Source organism: Xylocopa sonorina, chromosome 17, assembly GCF_050948175.1.
Source record: "Xylocopa sonorina isolate GNS202 chromosome 17, iyXylSono1_principal, whole genome shotgun sequence".
Lineage (NCBI taxonomy): Eukaryota > Metazoa > Arthropoda > Insecta > Hymenoptera > Apidae > Xylocopa > Xylocopa sonorina.
In genome coordinates, this window is record NC_135209.1 from 874,343 (window position 1) to 900,626 (window position 26,284).

A 26,284-nucleotide genomic window follows, 5' to 3' on the forward strand; every position below is an offset into this window, starting at 1 on the left:
TGTCTCGAGAATTAAGAGAGCCGGTTATGCGTATAAGAAAAATTGTTCAAAGTCGAAAGTGATGTTCACTGTTTACGTAATTACCAAATGAAAATATTTTGCAAAGTATTTATACATATACAGAGTGGTTCACTACTCGTGTGAGAAATTTTTACAGATGATATTACACCTGAAATGCAACAAAAAAGTTCATATAAATCTAAGTACGATTTGCAAAAATGGCAGAGAAAATTTGGATTTTTGTTTTTTCCAGAGAAACAGCAGTTTCGCTCATAATATTGATTGTATCTTCCAAACCGTTAGTCCTACGAGAAGATAACAAATAAAATTGAAAAGAGCAATAAATTTATCCCTTATATATTTAGATGATTTTATCCTGAAACTCGGAAACAGGTGAAGCAATAAAAGTTTAAACTTATCTCAGGAGGCAAGATTTGTAAATTACCGAAAATTTTGGTGGCCATGCTCTTGCAGAATACTCACAAAAACCATAAATTGGGTGTATATCAGTATACTCTTCAAAAGCGAATATAGCCATTACTTTATTTTGTGAATTCTAGTAGCTTGTCTATTAATCTAATCGATATGTACATCTGTGTTGTGTTGTTTGTTGAATGCTGACAAACTGTGTATTTCCCATCAAACACGAAATGTCTAATGGATGTGTCTTACTCTGCAAGTAGATTCGCCCATTTCAATATTACGCATTTCAGGTATATAATATCATCTGTAAAAATTTGTCACACGAGTAATAAATCGCCCTGTATATACGTGTCCGGTAGATAAATAGAATTTTAACCAAATGTAGCGATAGAGAAGGTTCTTTTTCGGATGTTGCTACAATAATTTAACTTGGTGTATCCTCGTGGAAAAAAAACATCTACTGGGCAAGGTTTCGGCAGGTCTGGTTACTCTCTCTAGAATCTCTCTGGATTTCTCAGTCGGGTCCGACTAACAGTTTTAAGTGTTCATCTCCTATTACTTCAACTTTTACATTAAAAGTTAAATCTTACTTTTGAATCGGAAATCGAGTTACAAGGAAAAGCTATTCAATGTCATGCGTTGAATAACATAGGTCAAACGTCGAAATCATCGTCATCGTAGGGACGTTCTTTAAAATAAATAACGATAATGTTAACGATAGACATTATATTTGGACTAAACATTTTTGGATTAAACATTGTAATGCGAATAAAATCTTTATTGATTGCACTAAAAATTGATTACAAACAACAAGTATTAAGATTATTGTTGAAAAAGAATTCATGTCACTTTGATTGCCGTAAAACATTTTAAACAGTTGAAATTTTTCTTGAATTTCCAAAAGATCTGTAATTCCGAAGTTGACTGAACCATATTTCATTGTGCACGGTGTTTCCATGCGCCCTCCGTACCTGTCTGATTAGTCTTCATAGGTGGTTTTCAGGCTCAGGAATTGTGTTCTAGTCCTAGTATAATAGAAAGGATGGTGTCAAGATTCCAGTGTCATGATATACAGTGGCGAAACACTACGTTGGCGCCTTTGATGTTAGCGTTGCCAAAAATTTAGTGGCCGTGCGCGTCGTTCGAGACCGGAACGCAATGCCGTCTGTCCGAATTATTTTCACATCCAGTGAATCCAAATTTCTAATACACTGGAAAATAAGGAACGAAAGTAAAAGTCGAAAAAAATATAAAATATAAAATGTATCATAATATAAATATTATATTATAAATATATTTATCACTATAAAAATGTAAGAATATAAATGTTATATTAGATAAACAACAAGAGAAGCAAAATATGAATAATGAAGAATACAAGATATATTATCTGTGAGAATTTCATTGAGGTTTGCTTTCTCTCCAGTTTCAGCTTTAGATTTGATTAGATATTTAACCGTCTTTTTCACTGTACACAAGAAAGAAAAAGAAAAAGAAAAAGGAATAATTAAATTTTAGCGTTACCCTGCGTCTTAATTCTTGATCGGGGTTTCGAGACTTAACAAAGAGAGAGTACATTTCGACTCTTTTCAATGACGTCTACGATATAATGAAAAATAATGGTATCATAACATTTGTTACTTTTCGCCTTTTGGCTTCGAGGAGAGCGTCTAGTCTTATGCATAATACAACTTTGCTAACTTTTCATCATTATTTTCTTATAGCTACTTATTTCAATCTTACAGCTTTCTATTTAGCGCCATGTAAATTTTGTGACATTATTTTAACTCTTTGCACCTTTTGCACTTTATACTCTCTGATGAGACATTGCAGGTCTAACATATCACTCGGATGTCCCCTCTGACGAGACATCAGAATTAATGATTACGGAAGTTAAACTTATCTCATCGTAATTTTTTGAAAAATCCAGGTTTCCCTGAAGTTTTCTATTCAACTAAGTTTTCTATTAATGGTGTTGTAGTTAACGTCGGGTAAGGCAAAGGCCGAGTGCAAAGGGTTAACACTTACTTTATTATCTATATTATGTTTAACTCAATTTTATATGAATAATTATGCTTTAAACTATATTATAATTACGTGAAACACTGTACAATTTACGAACCTTCGGAGGAATATCCTGCAATTTCTGTATTGTTCTCCATTAGCCCACCTCTTCCTTTTCTCATTCTTCTTATCATTTCCAAACCTCGACTATCTACATCCATTACTTTCTCCACCCCCCCCCCCCAGTTCTTTAAGACACACGATTTTAAAGAAAATAACAGCCCAAGTTGCATAGAATCTTTTTTAATATTGGCCTCTCCAATCCTCCTCCATTCCTCCATTTTTATGCATTAGATCACCCCTTTCTCCCTTTTTCCTGCACTTACTTATGTATAGCCAACCCTTCGCGTCTATTCTTATGGTTTCTATATTTCTTTCTTTCCTTCTATATCAAATCTATAGTTTAAAATCACTAAAAACAAAGAAAAGTAAAATTTTAAATATCAGCTTTATTCCTTCCATTGTTCCTACCGTTTCTACTCTGAGAAATAAGAATGTGATCGCACGTGTTTGAGAGTGCGACGCTTAAAGCCTTTTCGAAACCCTTTATTTATTTCTCTTGTCTGAACCGAATTGACTCTGCCAACTAACTGATTGTAGTTGCGGGGCTACTTCTGCTCCTGAGCGAGCGGAATTCTACAATTTCTTCTTCTTCCCTTTTTATTAAAAAACCTCAGCTCGTTTCTTTGAAAATTAATTTGGGGAGTAACGTCTTGTTTGATGAACATTTGACGACGCAGCGGGATTTAGTTACCAGTCTGGTAAAACCGTAATTTATCGTGTCCGCGTGTGCTACTGAGGCCGTTGACCAAGATTTATTAGTGGCATGCTTCGAGAAAGTTAAAAGCTAAAAACGTTTCTTCGCAAATAACTTTATTGGCGCGCATACCATAAATCGTGCTAGCTGTTTCTAGGGAAGGTCTTCTATTGTGCCTCCTTGCTAGCAGCTGCACCCCTATCCCTTTCTTCAATCTTTTCTCTCTTCGTTATCATTTCTATCTCTTTGGTACCACATTTCCCATTTATCTTCAATTTCCTGTATCCCACTTACACTTACATCTTGTCACTTTCCTCTTTTTCTTTTTTACTCTTATTAATTCTTCGTAATACTAAACGTACGTTTCGGGTGACACGTAAATTAGAGTGATTAGGGATCGACGTTTTTTTATTTCGTAGAAAACGATACTTTTAATTGTGACGGACGAAAATTAAGTGATGCGCGAGGTACATATGACAAGCCGAAGGTTGCTTGAAATTGGGAAAGTACAGGAGAATTGAGGAGAGAGTTGAAAGGTGAAGAGTTCAATATGAATAATAGTAATAACAATAAAATTAAGACTAAATAAAAGAGAATATTTGAGAATATAACACTATTATATGTTCCATATTTATCTTTTCTCTTAACAACTTTCTAATCCCGCTCCTATTTTGTTATATCCTTTCCGGTTATAATTATAAGTTTTTCCTTTTTCTTCGCGAATACCTTCACCACTATTCCGTTTCCAAGTGAACTCTTCTAAAGTCTGTTAGAGTTTCATAGTATTTCATAGGGTGAAGAGCTAATAAACTTATTTCAAATTCCCATTTAAATACGAGTCTTTCTTTTGCCTAAATCTCAATAAAGTACAATCGCAAGTACAACAGAATTGAAAAATAGCTATACATTCGTATTTCGAGTAGCAGGGACTACGATTTGTAAGAGTTTGGTATACCAAGGACAGTGTTCAAAGGCGAGACGGAGGTAGTCAAAAGGAAAATCCAGAAATGATAGTTAACGATTTGGTAATGAATGAAAGAAATATGTAATTAAAAAATCTTATAAATTATTTTTGTCCCCATCGATTTAAAATCTGAAGGAAATCTACATAAATAAGTATTAGAAATAGAAATTAAGAGCAGACATCTCTGCTCCCAATACAATATTAACCCCACTCTCTCCAACTCACATCAAATAGATGCAGAAATTGAAAAGTTACAAAACATGATCCACAAAGCATACAGCAAGACAACCCACAAAACCAAGGCTTACATAAAAACAATCATCCCAGGCTACAGCTTATTAAATTAATAAAGGAATGAAATAAGCACAGAAGAAAACTCTAAAAAACTGGCCACTCTCATTACAAACTTGAAAAAATCTCCTTACTTCCTAAATTGGAAACCGTGTATATTCCTACCAAAATAAACCCAGTAGCAACAAAAATTCTCTATCCTCTAATTGGCAAAGGAAGCTCCAGCCAGCCCTGCAGCCCATTAAAAACACTTATGAGTAAAGCGCGTACATGACTCATCCTCACTTATCCAGAGTCCAAGCCTGGGGCGCAATACCAACCTTATACATCTTTAATGCTGAAAGAGTGCAAAACAAATATCTAAGAACAATAGTCAATAAACCCACAGATTGCAGTATTAAAAAACTTCACTCCTAAACCAACATCTTATTCCTCAAAACACACATTGATAACCTAACTAATAACACCATACACAAGCCTCACTAGAACCCTTACCCCAATATCCCTCCAAAAAAACAAAATAAATCTCCCTAAACTATCATCTACCCAAATCACACCTCTGTAGCTCCATGCAAACAGGTTTTTTGAAAGTTTTCCTGTAACAACTCACGACTGTAACAAGCTAAACTTACATGATAACTGCCTCAGGAACCATATAACACTACTGAAGAGAAACAAAGAAGAAAAAAAGAAAACTAAAAGTCAATCTAAACTCTGACTGAGTCAAAGTTAAGGCATTCAGACACAAAATTAGTAAATGTTAACGATACCTTCGCAGCACCCAATACATTTACTGATTCGCTATCAGATCAGTACTCTAATAACTGGGCTACGATTTCCGGGAGAACGAACTGCACATACTTGTATATAGTACAAATAAACGAAATATTGTTACATCGTACCGTGTGTGTTACAAGCTAAACTTATTAGAAACCTCAGTTGTAAAATGGTAAAGTATCGTATAAAAGACTTTTACAGGTGTAGTAAATTAAGCATAAAAAAAGTAGCGTTCGCAGCTTCATGTTCGAGAAAAATGACCATAAAAGTCGATCAAGTACGCGCGTAACGAAATCCTATCGCGTAAGACCACCAAAAAAGAATAGCGTGTATTATATAGCGTTAGATGTAAAACTGCAGAAATAGTATGGTCTATTTCGTCTTATTGTTTTCTACATTTCGTGTCTTAAAAAGCGTAAGCGCGAAAGTAGCGCTAGTAACGCTCATAGGTTAGATGAGACACAGTCATTGCATAGGCAAGTAATTATCCGTGGAGCGTAGCAGCAGTGCTGTGAAGTGCAGAAGCGTAATATGTAGATAAAATTCATTGTAGCAGCAGCCATGTTCTTTTGCATATACATATCTTGAAAACTAAGTTAAATGTTGAACTAAGTTAAGCAGTTAAATGTATAGAATGTAGTATTTAATTAAAAGTCTTAATAAGCTGTTATTACTATCTCTGTCGTCAGTAAAGTTCTAATAAACTGCGGCTGCGCTGCTTCGGGTTTGCTGTGCTGTAAAAAGATGTAGGAAGAAAGAAAGAAGGAAAAGAGAGGGGAAGAACGTTTCGTCCTGGGCCTGCTAGTGGACTCGTCAGTAAGGCTACCTAGCAGGCCCTGCCTTAGACGCTGGGATATTAGGGACAGTTGGGTCATCGGGTACTTTCAGGAAAGTGTAAACGGTGCTGTCCCGCTCATTATCGAATGCCTTGGGTCTTCAGTTTTCTCTCTCTCTCTCTCTCTCTCTCTCTCTCTCTCTCTCTCTGACCTCCTAGAATCTCTCGTTCGAGCGTCTAGTTTTACGTGCGCATCTTTTATCGCGTAAATGTCTCTCGCTCGAAGCGTGGGACATCCCGATCGACGGCATTGGCGATGATCATATGCCAACAGGAGACAACAATATCGAGCATATTGTTCAAACTCGCTCTCATTTAATAACTAAAGTAACGGGATAATACAAAGTCATCGAGGCGTTTTGTCCCTTCAATGGTTTTCGAAAGAAGAATGTCCATTGCTGGATCGTAATCGTAAAACAGTTAGGCCCACACCTTCTAGTATATGTCGTTTTTCTTTTCATTCGACCTCAAGATGACAAAAACCATGCAACCTTTTCGCGCGTTTGTAACTTCCTCCTGTTTTTTGCAGAGAAGAAAAGGTAAAAGTGCAATTTCGATAATTTTTCAAATAAGTTGTAGACGTCGTAACAAAAATTTTGAACAATTTTTTCGTACGCGTGTAATCGTGTCGGTTTTTCTTAGTTTTCAAGATATTGGGTAAAAAATAGCAGTACAATTGTGGTAAACAAAACGCCACTGTATTTATATAACGAATAATTTTCATATCTTTTATGCAACGGAAGATTTTAATGTTTATGATAACTTCGCTCTTAAAAAAACGTTTTACTACATCCAATGCTCATCCGAGAATGCCTATCCTTTCGGATTTCCCTGGTTTTCTCTCTTTCGAACCTCTTGCTTTCGTGCCTCCTCTGTATAAACATCTCTCGCTCGAAGCGTAGGACCCGTCGCTATTACAATGAATTCCGCTTGTAAGTACATTTGTGACAGGGCATGTATCAATATTGGTTGCTAATCAGTTCCCGGTTTATCTTCTATTCATGCTTGGCCAAATTCGATCTCGCTCCAGTAAAATATTCTTTCCAAGTTTCGGATGAGACCCCCGTGTACATCTGCGCATGCGACAAGTAGTGTAAGAATAAAGACAGATCGTTTTACGGCGGTTGGATAGTTTACTGCCGTTATGGTTTCATGTTCGTTGAAACTTTGCTGTAAACAAGTGATGAACTGTGTGTGCTTGGTACCGTCGAAACATTGAAGACGGTAGATTTGGTTTGAACTCTTATTTCATTTCGCTACTAGGTTACACAAATTGTAGACTGCGACTAGTGGAGTGTTGATAGATTATTGTAAAACGCTGTCGTTGGCGTAGCTTGCGTCGTATTTTCTTTGTGGGAGGATTTTGGCGTAAAAATCGGGTAACATAATGAAGGCCATGTGCATTTCCATACTGCATCGATTCCTTTCAGGGGCCTTGCTATTTCGAATGGGCCATGGTGTTGAGAGGTGTCCTTGAGGCTAATACAAACGATCTAAGGAGGTATTACTGTATAAACCCTCGTGGCAAGAACAACTGAATAAAGTAGCCATTAATTATTGGATATGGGTGATAGAAATAAATTTAAAGTCCGATATTCTATTTAACTAAATTACTTTTATTACTGAGAGCTACACGAATTATGAGAGCTGCACGTGTTTTTATTTCAGGCCCTTCGATCTAAACTGATTGTTGATCTTTCGGACCGATAAATTTCTTCTCCTGTTTATATTCTATTTCTTAACACAAAATTCATTTTTGTTTCTACGTTCACATGTTGAAATAATCAAACATTAATTCTACTGTAATTTGCTTTGCAATTTCTTATAGTAAAAATAAATTGGGAGAAAAGAAAGGAACACTCGTGGAAAGGGATAGAGGATACGTAAAGAAAGGGGCTCTTTTTCCGATTAGGGAGAAAGAGGAAAAACAGTCCGGATGTATAAACCGAAGGAAAACGTAAAGTGAGTCTGAGGGTCGATTGGGTTGATTCCCGGTGTGAAATGTTAAAGGAAGAGCGGTTCGACACCGGCTATTAATATGCTAACGTGTCTATATAGTGTCTATATATAGTCACGGATCTATATAGTTATAAACGGAATTCATTGTTCTCGCAACAATCTTTCTCGCGACTGTCCCAAGTACTAAGGGAGATCGGCAGTTACGTGTACAGGAAAAAGTTATTCAGAATTTCGAGGTTTACGATATATTAAAATATGCAATTCCCAAAAATGGATTCTCATTTAGTCGTTTTTATTTAATTGTACCGCGATGCTAGGTTTTACTTCGATACTCGGATTTCCTCCAATACTGAAGTAAAATTTTGGCGTAGCATGTAGGAGTAGAGCAATCAAGGACCGACGTTTCACAGAAGACAAAGCTTTTGTTGCGTTGAACGTGTCACCTCGGAGGTAGCTCGGTTAAGGCACAAGGGACAACGGCTTTTAACCCATTCGAGACAAGCAACAGACCACGTGTTCTGAAATTAAACTTGAATTATCAGTCATTAGTATGAAAGAGCAGTCGTGGGGATAAGATACATAACGGTGTGTTACCAATGTATTAGTATTAAAAATAATAAGAGGGCGAGTAATTGTTGTTGCAAACAATTTTTCTACTAAAAATAATTAACACACTATGGATAATTAGTGAAATACGAAGAACGTGGGCTCTGTAGAAAACAACATGTGAACGTGGAAATTCTTAATAACTTTTTCCTGTAGTATCTTCACAACTAATAGTAGAATTTCAATGAAATTTAGAAAATAGGTAGTATATAACACTTCAAAAGTATGAATGAAATTTAAAGAAATGAAATTTTAATTTAGTTAATAATTGTCTATTTTTAAAAGTTGTAAGAGTTTACGTGGTAAGAGAAAAGCGTAATAATGTTTAGGAATATTTTATTATCCAATTTTCTATGTAGTAATATTATTTACTCTAAAATTTGTTTAGTGTATGATGATAATATCTGAATACACTTACCCCTAAGTGTTGGGGAATCTGACAAAGAGACTTCTTACACATCTAAGCAGTCAAACTTTCTGCCGCCAGTAGTAATTTTTATAATCTCGTGTTTCCGAATATATAACAATTGCTAACAATTGTCCTGGTGGATCTTTGCTTAATCTCCTCTAGTTCTTTGAACGTCAGATGTAGATGGTTGAGGACCTTCGAAAGATTTTATGCAGAAATTTAGTTCTTGTTCCAATGTTCAATTGTCCGTATACTTTGTACGCATTAAAAAGTGCACAGTTTAACAAATAATACATAATAACCCGCTTTGTCCATTTTTTTGTTCTTCGCATAATCGAGTAATATACAAGTTACTTATGGCTTTCAATCATCTCGGCTGAATATAGGGTAGCAAACATTTGCACTTGTCTTTTTGATTGCCAGCATTAGAGTAAAATGTTCTTACGGCGACGGAAAGTAGTGAAAGCGCGTTGCTTCGATTGCTGTAGTGTGAGAGGAAAATAATAGAAAAGAAAAAAGAGGGAAGAACGTTCCGTCCTGGACCTGCTAGTGGACTCGTTAGTAAGGCTACCTAGCAGACTTTGCCTTAAACGCGGGGATGTTAGGGACAGGTCAGGAAATCACCTGTATATATATATTGAAACGGAGAAGGAAATGTACACTTGTGGTGGATGTTGGAGGACCGCCACAGTAGAATCACCTCGTATAAAAAGCTAACATTTTTCAAGTTCTCAAGAAGTCCTCTATTTATTTCACTTGTTCCTTATTTTGTTTTCGAGAAGTATTTCACATGTTTGTACACTATTATAATAATTATCCTCCATGTACGAATGATGCCACAAATTTGCATATGATGTTAAAAGGGTTGTGATCGTTTGCAATAATGGTCTTCTTTGATTCTATTATGCTTTCATCAAGCTAGAGTTTGCTCTGTGATGTACGTATACGGACGTAAACTTCGATACAAGATATGAAAGAATTGGTCGAACTTTTTGGAGACGATTACTATTATAAATAATATCGGAATTGTTTGAAAAATATGAGAATGTTCAAATTTGTTTAAAACAATCGCGACTCGTCACTTTAGAAAATATCAATGTTCGTATTGTCGGATCCATGGATCAATATTCGCTTTTATTATTTTTGCAAATTTTTATGATGAACAGAACTACTCTTAAAAATTTCTTTAACTTGTCACATCCTTCCACTTTTGAGATTTAATCCCGTCTTCAACGATTCGTTTCTTCTGCCACGTATCGGAACAGATCATCCCCTATAATAAACAACTTTGTAACATCGCTAATATTTTCGCCACTATTAAGTAATACACGAACATCAGAATTTCTCATCAACGACTCGATATTAGGTGGATTATAAATTTCAGACCACTCTGTTATTTCTACGTCTTCATTTTCGGAATCACTAAATGGTAACAGAAGCACCTAATGTCTTCTGCGTCCAAAGATTTCATCGTCACTGGAATCACTTTCAGTGGGTGGTCCTCAAAATCCATTTTAAATAAAATATTTCAAGAAACTATCGAAGTGATGTGGAATGTACAAATAAGATTGACTCCAAGTTAGCTCGATAACTAAACTCTATTATGATTTCTTTGAATGTCCTTTTTTTTAGCTCGTGCCTTTCGGGCATCCCCATAAATTTTTGTTTTTCCTGGGGCAAAATACCAAGCGAGAGGTATGAGAGGACACCGAGTCCGAGAAAATAATTATTTGTTGATTTTCCACCTCATGAAGAGATTTCGGTCACAAAATGACATGTCACAAAATCGTTAAACCGTTATATAATTTGCTAGAAGCATTGAAACAATCACTAAGATTCTGAGTATGTGCGAATGGATATGCGTGAACGACAGAATATTTAAAAGGAAATAAGTAGTAGTGTGACTACGTGCAACTGGGTTCGAGAGGCCGAGGTGCGAAAGAAGAGCGTTTTCAGGAATGGATATAAGATCAAGGAGAATAACGAACAGCGACTGAGTAAAGACCGAGTTAGAGTTAGAAACTCTATATATTATAGTACAAGGCGTTTAGTGACGAAAACCGTTAGTTAATAAAGTATACACTTATTTATCAACGACAGTGAAGATTTGTTTCTCCTCCGAACACCAGTGAGAGATTTTCCTACAAATTTTGGGCAATTTTGGGACACGGGACTTAATTCTACATTTTTTATAACTTATATAATAAAAGTTGGAAGCAGTCGAGAGCCAAACCGCTTGCTGCTTCTCTTACGGAGTGGAAGCAGTCGCTACACTAGGGGGTACGTTAACAGAGAACTAAGATTGAAACGTTACATTATAAAATAATGAAATAATTACCTCTCAACGAAATTTGCAAGAACATTAGAACGTAGAGAGGATTTTATTTATTTGCACCCCCTGGATTGTTTATATAAATTTACTCATCGAACATTCTCGGAATTCATGTATTCTATTATTTTCAAACGTTCACATTTACACACTCAGTAAAATGAATCACTCGTTACATGTTACTTTTATTTCAAACTCCGATACCACAATATAAGTTCTTATTATAATCTTACTATAATCTTATTGTAATCGATTCTCCTTTATTCCTTATCGGCGTTGTTCTTATCCTTCTGTTTAAGCCATCAATGGATTTCCTATAGGGTTAATATTGTTGTACGACCCTTGCCTTATGCTTAAGATCGTTATCTTGATAGAATTTAAGACTTCTTCCAATGTCCATATTAATTGCACTTGATGCTAAATTTTCTTTTAAAATATATCAATAATCGTTCTTGTCGATGTATACTCCCAAACCATGACATTTCCTCTACTGTGTAACCGTTTTCCTTAAGCAATCGTCGAACGATTCGTGCATTGGATTTTCTACTTTCTTCTCGAAATTCACTCCCGTTTTTTTCTTCGCGATTGAAAATTACTAATTAACGAAGATTAAGTGAAATATTTTTAATTTGATATGCTATTCTCACAATAACGGATTACATATAATGACTACACTGTGCAATAAGACGGGCTAATTAGTATTTATAAACATTTCTTAAAACTATTCAGGTACTATTTTTTAGTTACGAATATCTTTATAATGCAAAACGTTACTGTGATCTCATTTAATGTCTGACATTATTGCACACCAAGCGTTGGCATTGTAATCTTGGTTTCAAGAACGCAATTCTAAAGATTACGATTTACGACATGGTAGCAATAACAAAAACCATCAGATTCATCTAATAATGCATAAAAGCAAAAAATTTTCTCTATTTTTTTCTAGTTTTCCAATATTCTCGGTCCCTTTATGTTACTATTTGTACCTCCGTGTCCATTAATCAGGGTACTATTTTTCGTCTTCCCTTCTGACATACACGTGTGTACACGGTATGTACCAGTTCTACCTTATTTGTTCGTAGCCTTTAACCCATGAGGATCGAAGTCATCCTCTCTCTTGGTAATATCTGCCATATCAGTTCAGAAGTCAGAAACAGCGTAATCTCGAGACACTTGACTACATATTATAATCCGTGTCGAACTTATACATGTATTAAACATATGCATATATATGTCTCATTTAAAAAATCTCAAAGATTTCGTGTCGACACGATAACTTAAAAGATGCTTCTGAATATTTTCTCTTTTTCAGACTTTATTTACTCTAACTGTATAATACAAAAACTTGCCATATTTCGTACTTTTATTCCATAATCCCTATTTTTATAATTGTACATACACCGTTAGGTACTCGAACGGTTATTTTCAATAAAAAAGCACAAAACATTAAGGTAAACTGTTATATCGACTGAAAGTTTCGTTTTCTGCCCGAACAATTTAAATCTTCTGCAGCGGGCTTAAAATGAATTGATTCGTTGATTTTTTTAACGAATAACAAAATGCATTTTTACAATATCTATCTACAAGTTCTATATACAAGTTTTGTTGTCGGTTAGAAGTATAAACTGAGTATGAAGTTGGTTTCGTGTGAGGATAAGCGGATTCGTGGATAGCAATTTTATGAATTTGGTAAGGGAAACAGACGTCGAAGCTAATTGGTCAAGAAAATTTGATTACTAATTTTTACGTGTCCTAGCCTTCGACCGTAGCAAGCAATAAATCAAAGAAGCGCCTTGACTTGATCGATGCAACAGCGTGACAAAAGATTGGAAAGTGAAAATATGGAAAGCAAGTACATGTGGACCGAAAGAAAAAAAAAAATAAATAAATTATTCGGTGAGACTGAACAACTTTGCTATACGACTATATTATAATTTCATTTATTCTATTCAATTGGTTGCCTATGTTTGCATATAGAAAAGTCTACAACATGTATTAGAAGTTCACGAGTAATTTCCTCTTTGCTGATACGTACAGTTTACAATATATGTCATGTTCGTTACATTTCAGAAACTCTAACCATATCATTGCAAAGTAAAAGTTAACACACGTGCAGGTATATGTATATATCATTGTCGGGAATATATACATGTGCATTATGCACATATACATATATTGTGTATTATGTACGTATATTGTGCACATATACCGTATATCATGTAGGATTCGCTAGGGATGTTCTTGCGAAGCAGAAATAGGATTTATTAATAAGAAAGAAATAAATCGAATGGTATATACCGTAAAAGTCCCTTTGTGCTGAATGTATACATGGAACATTTGTAAAAAATACTATAATTTAATGATATTTCCATTTCTGTGATTAGCTATAGCCTTGGTTTTATGGAAATCCTTTTGTGCTGAATGCATATATGAAAGATTTGTAAAAAGTATTGTAATTTAACGGTATTTCCATTTCTGTGATTAGCCAAAGTCCTGGTTTTATGGAATACCGTAGAAATCCCTTTGTGCTGAATGGATTCAGAGATTCATCGACATGGAATTAGAAGAAGAGAAAAAAATTAATTTTTAAACGAATTTTTGGCAAGAAGACCTTTCATAGGAAGCTGATTTTTATGACATGATTTATGCGCAGATGTTTGTTGCTTTCGCACTAGCTAATTTTAAAAATTCCATAAATGACAATTGGGTTTATTTATTAACTTATTAATTTACATGTACAATATACTTCTCAGAACAAGCATTTTTGTTTGGTTCAATTAATACCATTAGTGTAACTTATGTTAACAGTATATCGCTTGTACGTCAGATTTTTTCTTTTTTCGCAACTAACAGACTATCAAAGTGTTAAAATGTTTAACTTTGTAGCCACGGCATAAATTATTCTCTTGGTAATGTAAATTCTCAATGTTTACCGAGTTACTTACTATAATTTCGGTGTCTGAAAAGTTGATATTCTTAGTAGTTGCTATGTCAGGAGTTATGCTTTTATGAAGTTATAATGTTAAAGTCTTATTTAATAACGTTTCGTTTAAACTTTTCCAGTCTGATTTCTTTATTTACTTTACGCAAACACATTAGTTCGATGGAATGAAAATATTATCTTTCATTTAAAAATCTATAATTCATGCAACAAATATTTTCAATAACTCTGTTTAGATTTCCATTTAACATTTAAATTGTGTAAATAGTGTGACGTCTGTTCGTGAAACTTTGTAATTGTATTATTTATATATAATATTAACGCTATTTGTCGTTGAATAGAGTTTACATGTCACATCTATACGTCTTTCGGTGATGCACAGAAACTGCACGACTGCCGCTAATCTGAAATGCAAATGGCAGCTGCAATCAGTTTGCATTTTGGTAATAATGTTTTGTATACCATTTTTATGCTGTACTTTAAATGACCTTTAATTGTTCGAATAGTGGCAAACATTCGCGCTGAAATAGATTTCCGTATGAACTGGTAGCAAATCAAGTTACCAAGATTGTAAATAGAAATCGTAGAGCAAGCTATTAACAACTTTTTGCGCACGTGTAGACATTTGAACAGACAAAGACGGTGACAGTATTTATTCGTTATCGCCATTTCTCATTGGTTAATGCCATCCACGTGTTTCTGTTAACTAGACAGGCAGCAGAGTAATGGTAATAAAGGCACTGCCTTGGACGTATTTTATATCCACAGTAGTGGATTAGCCATTGCCAATGTAAGTTATTGTTCATAACTATTTATTAATGCTCGCGTCCTTGCCTAGTAAAACGGAATTTTGACAATTAAAAAGAAAAGAAAAGGAAGGAAAGGGGAAAAGAAAAATTATACTGCAGTACAACTACAGAGGCGATCTTTGGGTTTGGGAATAATAACATTAGGATAGGATATTTTTTATTGTTAACGGGAAAGTCGTACCACACGGGTCCAGAATTTGAAAAAAGAGGCTAGAAATCGAATTTTCATCTGAACACGGACTTTTTAAAAGGTCCAGTATACAATGAAAAAAATGATACCTGAATGTCTTTTAGGGGTTGGAACTGATGAAAACTTGTACGGAGAGGATACTGAATTTTTCTATAGTTTTAGTAAAAAGTAATTATAAAAATAATACAATAAAACTTATTTTTATATGATAACATTTTTGTTTCAATTACTTAAAGAGTTTTCATTATTCAATGAATTTTATTAGTTTTAGAGGTAAATGTCATTTATATCTAAGTCGGAATTAATTTCAAGCTCTTCGTCAGAATTTTCACCTTTTTCCTGCGTTCAGGCTAAACTGAAGGCTGACACTTCTAAAACTGTCAGTACCTCGGACAGAAATGAAGAAGTTTTTTTAACGTAGAAATTAAGAAATCTAACGATATGAAAAACCTATTTAGAAGATCGTAGTAAAGAGATTCGTAGTAACTTTACATAATTTTCCATCGTGATGTTTATGACGATAAGATGTTAAATTCTTACTTCGAAATTCTTGAGTCTGTTCGTGTAGATAATTGCTCTATGGGTAACAAAGGGAATTTTATTATGGCAGAATCATGCATTAGGATTTCGTAGACGGTAGTTGGCATATGAAACCAGGGATACATCGAGTCGAACAAACATTCGAATATACATTTCTAGTTTGCGCACGAGATAAAGATACATCATACGCAATCAATTCCTTGCATTTGTACTATAATATCACTGCAGATGGGTTATTCGAACGAAATGGTTAAAATTTCAGCGTATGGATATACTAGTTACAGATCTATTCAATAGACATGCAATATAAGGAAGTTATTTAACAAAGTTTTCTTTTTTTTATATTAATGGCCAATTTCGGTGAGTTTTAGTGCGCACAGTGGCACAGTGTGCCAATGTCGTGTGACAATACCGAAACAGCTGCTGAGAGTATCCACAATATATTTTTGACTTTTTAAAACGACCATCAAAAATGAAACGTTGAAACGTTCATCATCCGTCTTATATCTCGTAATATCTCCGAGTAATATCTCGGTTGAAAAGAACTATCTAACGATTTATTAAGTTATTATCTTGTTATTGTCCTTAATTGGTAAATATCTTACATATTCATACTCATTTAATCGCGGAAACATGAACAGTTGCGCGTCAATGAGCGTCGATTAGGCGAATCGACTTAATAATTAGTTAAATGAAAGTTTGCGACACCTTCGACGATAGAAAACTAGACGTGGTTAGTGAAACAATAAAATAGCTAATGTTCACGCGATTAGAAGTATAAAAATGAAAAATACTTTTCAATCGGTTATTTTTACAAGTTACAAAGAAAACCTGATTTTTATGTAACCTACGTTAGCGATTGGTGATGGATGAAAACATTTCTGTGCCCGCAGGTTGAGCTCCAACGAAAGTAAGGAAAAAATGATCAAATAAAATTCGAGCATTTAATTGTCCACAATAATAATTCGCCAATAATTACGAAAATATCCTACAAGTGCTCTAATCGATACGTACGTATACCTTCGTATACCTTCGTATACCTTTATATATAATATATAATATTATAATATTATAATAAAATATCAAACACGTTCCTTTACGAATTATTTTCTTTGAATAATAATCTAAATAGTAAATGTTACACGTGTATGACGAAAAATTGCATATTTCAAAATAAAATAATTCGTAACGAAATTACGTTGGCAGAAACGAGGATTTTATACATTATCGTGCATGTACAATTCAAAGTATAGGTAAATACTTAATTTATTTTATAAGTTATTCAAGACTTTCCATGCTTCTTCTTACCTATATATTACGAAGTAATAAGTTAATTTATGTAAAAGTTAATTCTAAAAATGAATGAAACAAGTTGAACGTCGAATGTCTACTTGTTGGTTACAAGGTTTTCTTCAGAAACGAACGTAAAAATTCAGAATACGAACGTAAATGTTACGCGAACCATTAGCAGATTTAGTGTTAAAGATTTGAAAATAGTCTCGGCATATTTCCCGATGTGTGTTATGGACATTCATCGGACAGATGGTCTGTACGATCATTAAAGTCACTCAGCTGCTGATTGTCGTCCAAGGTTTCTTACTACTTAAGCATTTCATGCGGAGTAGTCGGCGTAGGTTGTTCGCCAATCACTCGTTTGCCCGATTCTGTGTTGTATCTGTCTTTCTTACCCATTGCGTTATTCCTGTTAACTTTTAGATATTAAACGCGTAAACGCACCTTGAAATTTCCCGATTTAAATTGGCAATAGCTGTATCGTTTAAAAATAATGTTTCTTCTTCGTCTCTGCAAATCGAATAAGATTTGCAGAATCGTGCAATTATGCATCGATCTTACGCCATAAAATTGATTCGTGTCAGAAAAATATTCCGACATTTAAATAAATCTGATATATTTGCTTGTTTAGCTTTTATATTGAAAATTCTGAATATCATTAGTATATAGCTATTTTAAGATAAATTAAATGTAATATGTCTTAACGTCAAGTCTAACGTTATGCGCCAATTTTTTAAGTGAATAATAACGGAATATTTTTTTACACGTATAATAAGAGAATTTCACTTGTATCCCGGTAATTAATTGACGATATAGCACTGTAGACTGAGAAAGACTCGATAGAGACCTCTATGGCAAAGTGTTCTACGCCTGTGTTACACAATATAACTGTATATACAAGCGATTCATCGATTATTACTTCACTTTTTTTCATTTTAATATTCACTTATTGTTTCGGAATATCAGATTTCAAAGTACAAAGTAGATGGGGCATAAGTTTGAAAAATTCACATTTCCACAATCCTTCTGTTCTAAACGCTCTACGCGAAGCTAAGAAACATTTGTTATAGTACTATGACATACCGAACATACACAGAATTCATTCTTTTTTTTGCTGCAAATATCGCGAGAAGCTAACGTGCGAAGTGTTAATTTCGACAACGTATTATAAAAAATCCTCGAAATTAACAACGACCTCCAGTCTCTCCGAATAATTGCTAACCATTTGTCAGACTATTTTGAGAGTATGTAAGAAATATTACGAAAATTGTACCTTAGAATGATGTGTAACGTAACGTATATATTGCAGGCGAAACGATCATTTTACTTTATTAAAGACCGTTTTATTATAGTACCGAGTACCCTAATACACAGACGTATGATATTACAAATAAAAGCCGCAGACCAAGGACTGGTTTCTTGACCCATATTTGGCGTTAACTTATCTATTACAACAGTCAGAATTTCATTGCACGGTGTATACTCGAGTAATGAATATTCAACTCTTGTACGAACGCTATGCACACGTTTTCTATGACGTCCGTGACAATAATAATGATTCACTGAAAAAAAAAAGGGAAGAATTCTACACGTCGAAACATTCTCATAGTTGAAACTTTCATACTGGTCTTTGTTTACCATCTTTTCTCATTCTATTCCCTTAGGTATTCTATATTAGTATTTGTGTCATGCGAATAACACAAATTTACGATTAACAAGATAAACGAGAGCTGACCGCATTTTCAAGATGAAATTCCTCTAGAACTATCGATAAGGGTTTATATGGTGAATAAGAGTAGTTATTCTGATTATGTATATTTAATGTAAATTAAGCTGTTTAGAAATCTTGAGCTCGATCAAATTAAATGAAAAATACATATATACTTATATAAATTATTATTAAGTATAAGTATTTTCAATTTTCTTCTTACACGTTCGAAGGAGTTCTCAACCTCTGTGTCCAAGCCTATTCTTTCCTTATACGCTACACGTTGTATTTTACAAACATACAATATTTATTAATTAAGCCTCTTGTAAAGTAAAGAGGCTCCCAAAAATTGCATCTCACGATGTATTACATGGATGCGGTTTTCAATTTATAATGGGTTTCAGCAACAGTATCCTCACTAAACGATCATTGAATACTTTGCTCCCCAAAGACAAGGATGGATGATTTCGTCTGACGGCAGTCTTATATAATATCAATTGGCAAATGTACTTGCGAGAATATTCTGCCACCTAGCGTTCTCTATAAGAAGCTTGCTAGTTGTACATACGTATGCGCTGTACAATTAATTCATCCAATACGGTTTCGGTTTTGTTTCAATTCATTTGCAGTCGTAATTACAATGTGAATTATTTCTGTTCTAAATTATGATATGGTATTTTTTTTTGTAAAAACGATTATATATGTACTTATATGTTTCATTATCGATGATTATATAAAGTAATATATTGGTGATTAATAGCTTGGATGGCTTTTCCTGTATTTCGCTTCATTTCAATTCTATTGTCATTTCAATATTTCGAAATTCACTGTTTTCTACGAAGAACCAACCGAGTTTAGTATATCATAATTTGAAGCAAGAGTACTGGTTTATCGAGTTTTAATTCGAAAAAGTACCTCGTCGCCGATTGACGTGAAACTTTTGTAGAAATAATATTTGTAGACGTTGAGGTTGTTTAGATTTCAAGTTCAACATTTTAGATATAGATGGTTACAATTATGGGTAGAATCGTATAAACGTTGAAACAATGAACATCGGATCGTTGCAACAACATGCGTCGTTTTCTATCTATGTATAGAATTAGTTATGCACTCGTAAAGTATTGTAAACGTGAACTCTGTTGCCATTTTTGTTTTTCTATGAAATATATATATGTAACATCTTATTACCTAGCATGGATACCTGCCGCGTATCGGTACAGAGGAAATTGGTAGGAACGAAACTAATGCTTGTGTGATTTCAGCTCTCTGGCATCCGCTAAAATTTGCGCAGTACACTATACTACTAGACTGCACATTGTCAGCGTCCATTGTGGCATTCATCATTTTAACCTGAATAAAAGTATTAGAATTAGCGGAGCTGTGTAGATGTATCTCGACCGCTGTAAAATGTTCGATAATACATGTAAGAAATTATCGAACACATTAATTTGCACGTCCATGATATAAAATAATGTTCTGCAACTTTGAGCACATAAACATAAGTTTTGCTGTAAATAAAATAAAACTAGAAAATAAAATACGGCAAGACTTTATAAATAATTGCCAAAGTTTTGGCAAATGTTTTATATCATTCTATGTATGCATTTCGACGTACTAAATATGTACATATAATATAAATCTTTTGATATTTTGTCATGTTGGCCAGTTTTATGTAGAAAAATGTTTATATGGAAATGCACGCCGCGAAATATGCAAACAAAATTAAATATATGTATATATGCATACGATACGTAGTTGTAAAATCGCTGATCAATCTCTACACTTCTCTATCTCTGGTTTTCATTTATTTACATATTATCGAAACTCTGCGTGACCGTGATTCTGCATGCGTTTCCTTTATCATCTATTTCATTTCTGTACTCTACTTCGCTACGAAAATATGAAAATAAAAATTCTTTTATCAGAAGAGAAAACAACGTTTTCAAACTATAAGAACTTTAGTGATGACGCAGTTTGTATGTTCTTTTAATTAAACCAGCTGCGTTTACCGCGTAAATTGACCGTTAATTAACAAGATATACAAATTATAATTAAATTATGTTGAAATTTACAATAGACTTCGAATTATATTAAACTTACGTTAGAAACAAAACGGAAGTTAAGATTAAGTGGAAATTGACATATATTCTCACGTGAGAAAGATAAGAGCTGGCTTCGATGACGAGCGGTAAAGGTTAGAAACGTTATTCCTTCGTCGTATGTTCTTCCCTTTTCGTCGTGTCCTTTCATCTTTGAATACAAAAATTATGTAACCATTCGTATAAAAAAAGATTTCCGTTATTTATCCGCAACTGGATGCATTAACTGACCGCAAGTGGATGCATTATTGTATCAGAAGAGAAAGAAAAAAAAAGAAAAGAATTTTGATTATACTAATAGACTTTCCTTTTCTTTTGTTCGAGTTTCCCGAATTGTTTTTTACATGTATTGTATTGTATAGCCACTTTAAACGCGTCAAAGTATGGAAGAATTAATGTAAAATATATAACGAGCAGTAAGATGGAAAAAACAGCTTTGCAATTGTGCCTAATTGCATGTGTTTCTACTTTAAAGCGTTGCTATGTTTTGCGTATATAAAGGAGAGCTTAAAAAATAAAATGTAAAGTTAAAAGTCTTTGTCCAGACCATTTATTTAAGGTAGCAACTGAGTGTCGCGAGACAGAACTATTGGGACAGTTGGGACAGTGGGAAGTGATCTCGAATCCTTTCTATTACATTTTATTGGAGTTAATAGTACAGGAGTATAAAAATATTAAGTAGACAAGCTCAGGCCTGCACTGGCCACAGCAATTTCAGGTTAATAAGGCAGTAATATTTATATTCGTACTATTATTCCGACTGACTGATTCTAATCAACAGCTATAAGTCGCTCTGTTTAACAACGGTGAATGGGAGACGGAAAGTGTTCGGTGTGTAGAGTTGTTTAAATAGGTTGAAAATAATTTCAGTTTTGGTACATAAAGATAGACTTTGATTATTAACTCTCATTATATACCGGAGCATCCGTACGCATCTCTTCTATCTGTTCGTCTCTTCTATGTTTCTACATATTTAGAATTTTGATCGCATTATGCTGCTCTATTGTACGCACGCTGATCCATTATATTATTTGAAATTGAAAAGCGCACGAAAATGCTGAGAGAATTCAAAAATATAAAAATGGTTTCATTTCAAGGATACAGTATGTAGCTACTACGGCTATGAAAAGAACTCCTTTTTCTTTTTCATCAACTATTTTTTTATGAGCCTGAGAAATGTATCGATCGAACACCTTACCCCCTACACATTCGCGATCATAATATTCTATCATCGCTAGATTTGAGAATTGCCATATTGCTTTCAATTTTTCCACGGGTTTATCTAACGTTGAATCACGTTCAAAATCAATCGAATTTAATGCCTTGTAAAATTGCTTGTAATCACGCTAATCCATCTATCAGATAATAATCTGACTTGATATGATTACATTTGAACCGGACTTTTTCTAAAAGAATAAATGTGACGAGTGTCTGATTGCGCGGCAATTTATCTTGTTCCCTTCCTGTTGACGACGCGGTCAATCTTGATCTCGACGTGCTCAAATCGACGAAAAAAAAATTCAAACTACAAGAATTAACATACGAATATTTAACTAACGATCAATTGTTTGTTTATAAGTAGAGAATAGATAATTGGGAAATTTTACTTGAATTTGGGATTCTTAATTGAAATGTAATAATTGAAAAAAATCAACTTTTTATTAGAAAATTGTGTGAAACATTTATGTTTATAAAATCTTCTCGTTGTATCTTTTGGTAGTTTTTGGAAGGCTTGTTCTAGCGGATGTATTTGATATTTCTAAACTTAATCATTTCTATTTCTTCCTTTAAGAAGGAATAAGAAATATGCCTTTCCATTCTATAAAAGTCTGAAGTAATTTGATTAAATATATGAGATGAAGTGTATTTGTTTCAATTTCAGTAATTTAATAACGGAATATTCAAGCGAGCTGTAGGTTCAAATATATTCAATATTAATGCATACTGAAAGAAAACTACTATTACCTTAGAATAATTATAATAATAAAATATTGTAATTGATTGAAACAAACACATATCGATTTCTTCGTTCAAGAAAATTCAGTTGCCCAATTTGAATAAACAACTTATTATATTGAAAAAGGAAAAAATATCTATTTGTTGCATGAAAATCGAATGTTTGAATTTAAATGAATATCTTTATTTAGTTACAAGAGAAATTTAATTAAAATTATTTAGTTAAGAGGAATTTTTCGAATTAAATATCTTTATATGAGTAAGATTGTACAGTTTCGAGCTAGTTATTTTATTTTATTTGAAATTTGTTAAAATACTATTTGCAAATAATTGAAGCGTAACATTTCTTTAATATAAAGAAAGCGAGATTAGCTTAAAAATATTGTTAGTTTGTTGTTAAAAGAATGAGTGCGATTGGGTATGATTTTGAAATCATAATAGTGACAACGATATTCCTCGATATTCCCTAATATTTTTCAAGCTCCCGCAACGTTCAACCGGTAAAAAACCATTCTGTCGCTCCACGCGAACAATGGGAGATTCGTGTAACGAAATCATCTCTAGGTGAGAAATAATTTCGTTCGATTTGTATTCGATGGGCCAATTTCATGATTCTGAACACGTGAACAAAATAAAGCTATCGCTTCTTTGGGAAATTGAATATCTCGGAATGAACAGTGAAAAGTACAGAAAAAATAAGATCTTAACGAGTTAAATTAAAGATTTGGTAGGTAGTTTTAACGTTGATATTATATATATATGATACTAGATTGACAATCACTTATAGATAGAAATATATTATATTCGAAAGTCGCCATTGTTATTTGCGTCAGAATTTATGTGAAAAATACCGGATACAAAAAGAAAAGGAAAAAAAAAATAAACGCTATATAATTATATACATTTTGCGATATGGCGATTACACGAAGCAAAAAACTTACGTTTCTCTTATCTCAAAATAAAAAAAAAGAACACACACACACACACACACACACACAAATGCTTTTAAAGTCTCGATTGGGTTAAGCGAGTAACTTGAAGCTATTTTCTATTATACCCTTGGCTTGAAATGTTGTTTCGTGGAATTATTATTCGAAAGTTATACGATTGTTGTTTTTTTGTCTGACCACTTTCTCTATAGGTATTAAATACTTGATATGCATGTAACCACTTATAAGAATAAAGGCAGAGCAAAAAGTTCATACGATCGTGTTTCTCAACTTGTTCAAGGGTACCCGATACGTATCGTTCATTTGCTGCAAAAATGGCACGACTCCGTTTATCACTTTTGAATTATTGACATAGGAGGAACATCTGTTAAGAATATATATATATATAGCAACTGAGTGACTTATTATATAAATTCAACGTTTTAATAGGATGTACTTCGAAAATATCTAAACGTCACGATGATCCAGCATCGATGATGCTTTACTGTACTTAATGTACTTAATGACCAGAGGAAGTTAATAGAATCTAGGCAAATTAGTAAAATCGACGCGATTGTTGCGCGTCGTTGCGAAACAAAGTTTCGGTATCTGACACGACGAATTGATTTGAATAAGTGTATCTTTACCGTGTACGATTATGTACAACGAACAGAGCTCATCACGAGGTCTGCTCCTCTGTCGTGTCACCCCACCACATACGAAACACACGGAGCTGGGACGTTGTGTCGAGCGGTTGAATTAGATTCAGTAAAGTAAGTCGGTGAGTGCGCGCCAGTCAATCCCGTATTGTGTAGAATCGAGCCAACTCATTCAATCGTGTTTTGTTATGTAATTCTATTTCTTTCCTGCCCCTCTTCTACCTCCTGCCTCTCTCCCTCTCTTTTTCCGGTCGGACCGTTCCGAATTCGCCGTTTTTCCCGTAGGAAACGCGGCTTCGTTCCTGAGTATCTGCTTCAACAACCGGGTGAGTTGACATAATATTATATAATATAATATACTGCCTAACAAGGTTTATTATGCATACGATGTGATATTTCTCGCGTACTCTCTTATATTGGAAGCCATTCGATCGTACACTTTGTAACTTGTGTCATTTAATGAGTTCAGAAATTACGTCCGGATGTTTGCTCTCCGCCAAAATCTTACGATTAATTTCTAACTTCTACGAGACATAAGCTGCTACGACAATAGATAATCTAATACGCTTATGCAGTGATACAAAAGTTGTTTTAACGTTACAATGTAAAGAAGGAAAATGAATAAACAATTTAGTTATAGGTTTTTACCAACAGAGTATCGATACATTTCTTGTATATAAGTATGGCGTTAATATTCTATAGAGATATTCTATAGAGATAAATATAATTTGATATAAAGTTCATAATAATCCTTATAATCCTTTCGTTTCGTGTCCTCCAATGAACCGAAATGAACTTTTTAAAGCTCCATTTCTCCTACTCCATCCATTTATCTATCTATTTATTATATAGCTATGTATCTATCTACTTATCTATTTATCTCACTATCTCGTGTGAGATAGTGAGATTGGTTCGTTCAATTTGTATCCTGTAAGATTCTAAACGGTAATTCAAACAAACAAACGGCACAGTTGTGATACAGCCGCGTTTTTAATAATGGAATATTTCGACGCATACGGTCGTGCGAACGTACTGAATTAATTAGTACAATACATAGTCATGTATGTACACCAGGTAGGATGTGGAATTTGCATCCGTTTTTCCTCCTCGTTTTCATACCGCGCAACACGAACTGTAACGCGTTCAATGAATCATACATTGTTCGCACAAATTTTTCTAATCGTTTCCGCCATAATTTGATTGATGCACGAGTCACGTGTTGGAAAATACGAGCTCGCCAGCATTCAGTTCCAGCCAGTCGGTAATCATCTTTTCCGCACGTATTATTTAATTTATCGGTAACAATTAGAGCGTGCTTTGTTAGTAAGCATGAAAAGTGATTAAAATGATTAAGGTCAGAGAAATTCGAATTCTCTTTGGTATAGATACATACATGTATCTATACATCATATGTATGTATGATATGCAATTCCCTTGATTAGCTTCCATTTCACGGAATGCTTCTCTTATGCGCTATTTCTGCTGTACAAGACGCTGCTGGTATCCTTTGTATGCAACAGCATTTCTTCGAAAGCGTATTAGGCGTGAATTAAGAAAAACGAAACTAATATATCTAACTAGGCGTTAATACATTTCTCGTGATACACTACTAACGCCGGAACGGCGTTAGCGGGACAGTCATCAGAAACCTAACCTCCGTTGCGTTCCCATAATTTACAGAAAGGAAACGTAACGCTCGTTCTGCTAATTGACGCTTAAACTTACTTTCGCACGCAATCGTTGCGT

General features: G+C 34.1%; 1 protein-coding gene and 1 non-coding gene across 3 annotated transcripts in view; one reads left to right on the plus strand and one right to left on the minus strand.

Annotated features, from left to right (window-relative positions):
- The window catches only part of Vha100-2 (V-type ATPase subunit a family protein Vha100-2), an 83,211-nt gene that overhangs the window by 18,035 nt on the left and 38,892 nt on the right, over positions 1–26,284 (plus strand). The gene's annotated exons all lie outside the window — the stretch shown is intronic.
- Positions 19,234–19,357, minus strand: LOC143431409 (U4atac minor spliceosomal RNA). The gene has a single exon (XR_013102707.1). It is a non-coding gene; the product is annotated as a U4atac minor spliceosomal RNA (small nuclear RNA).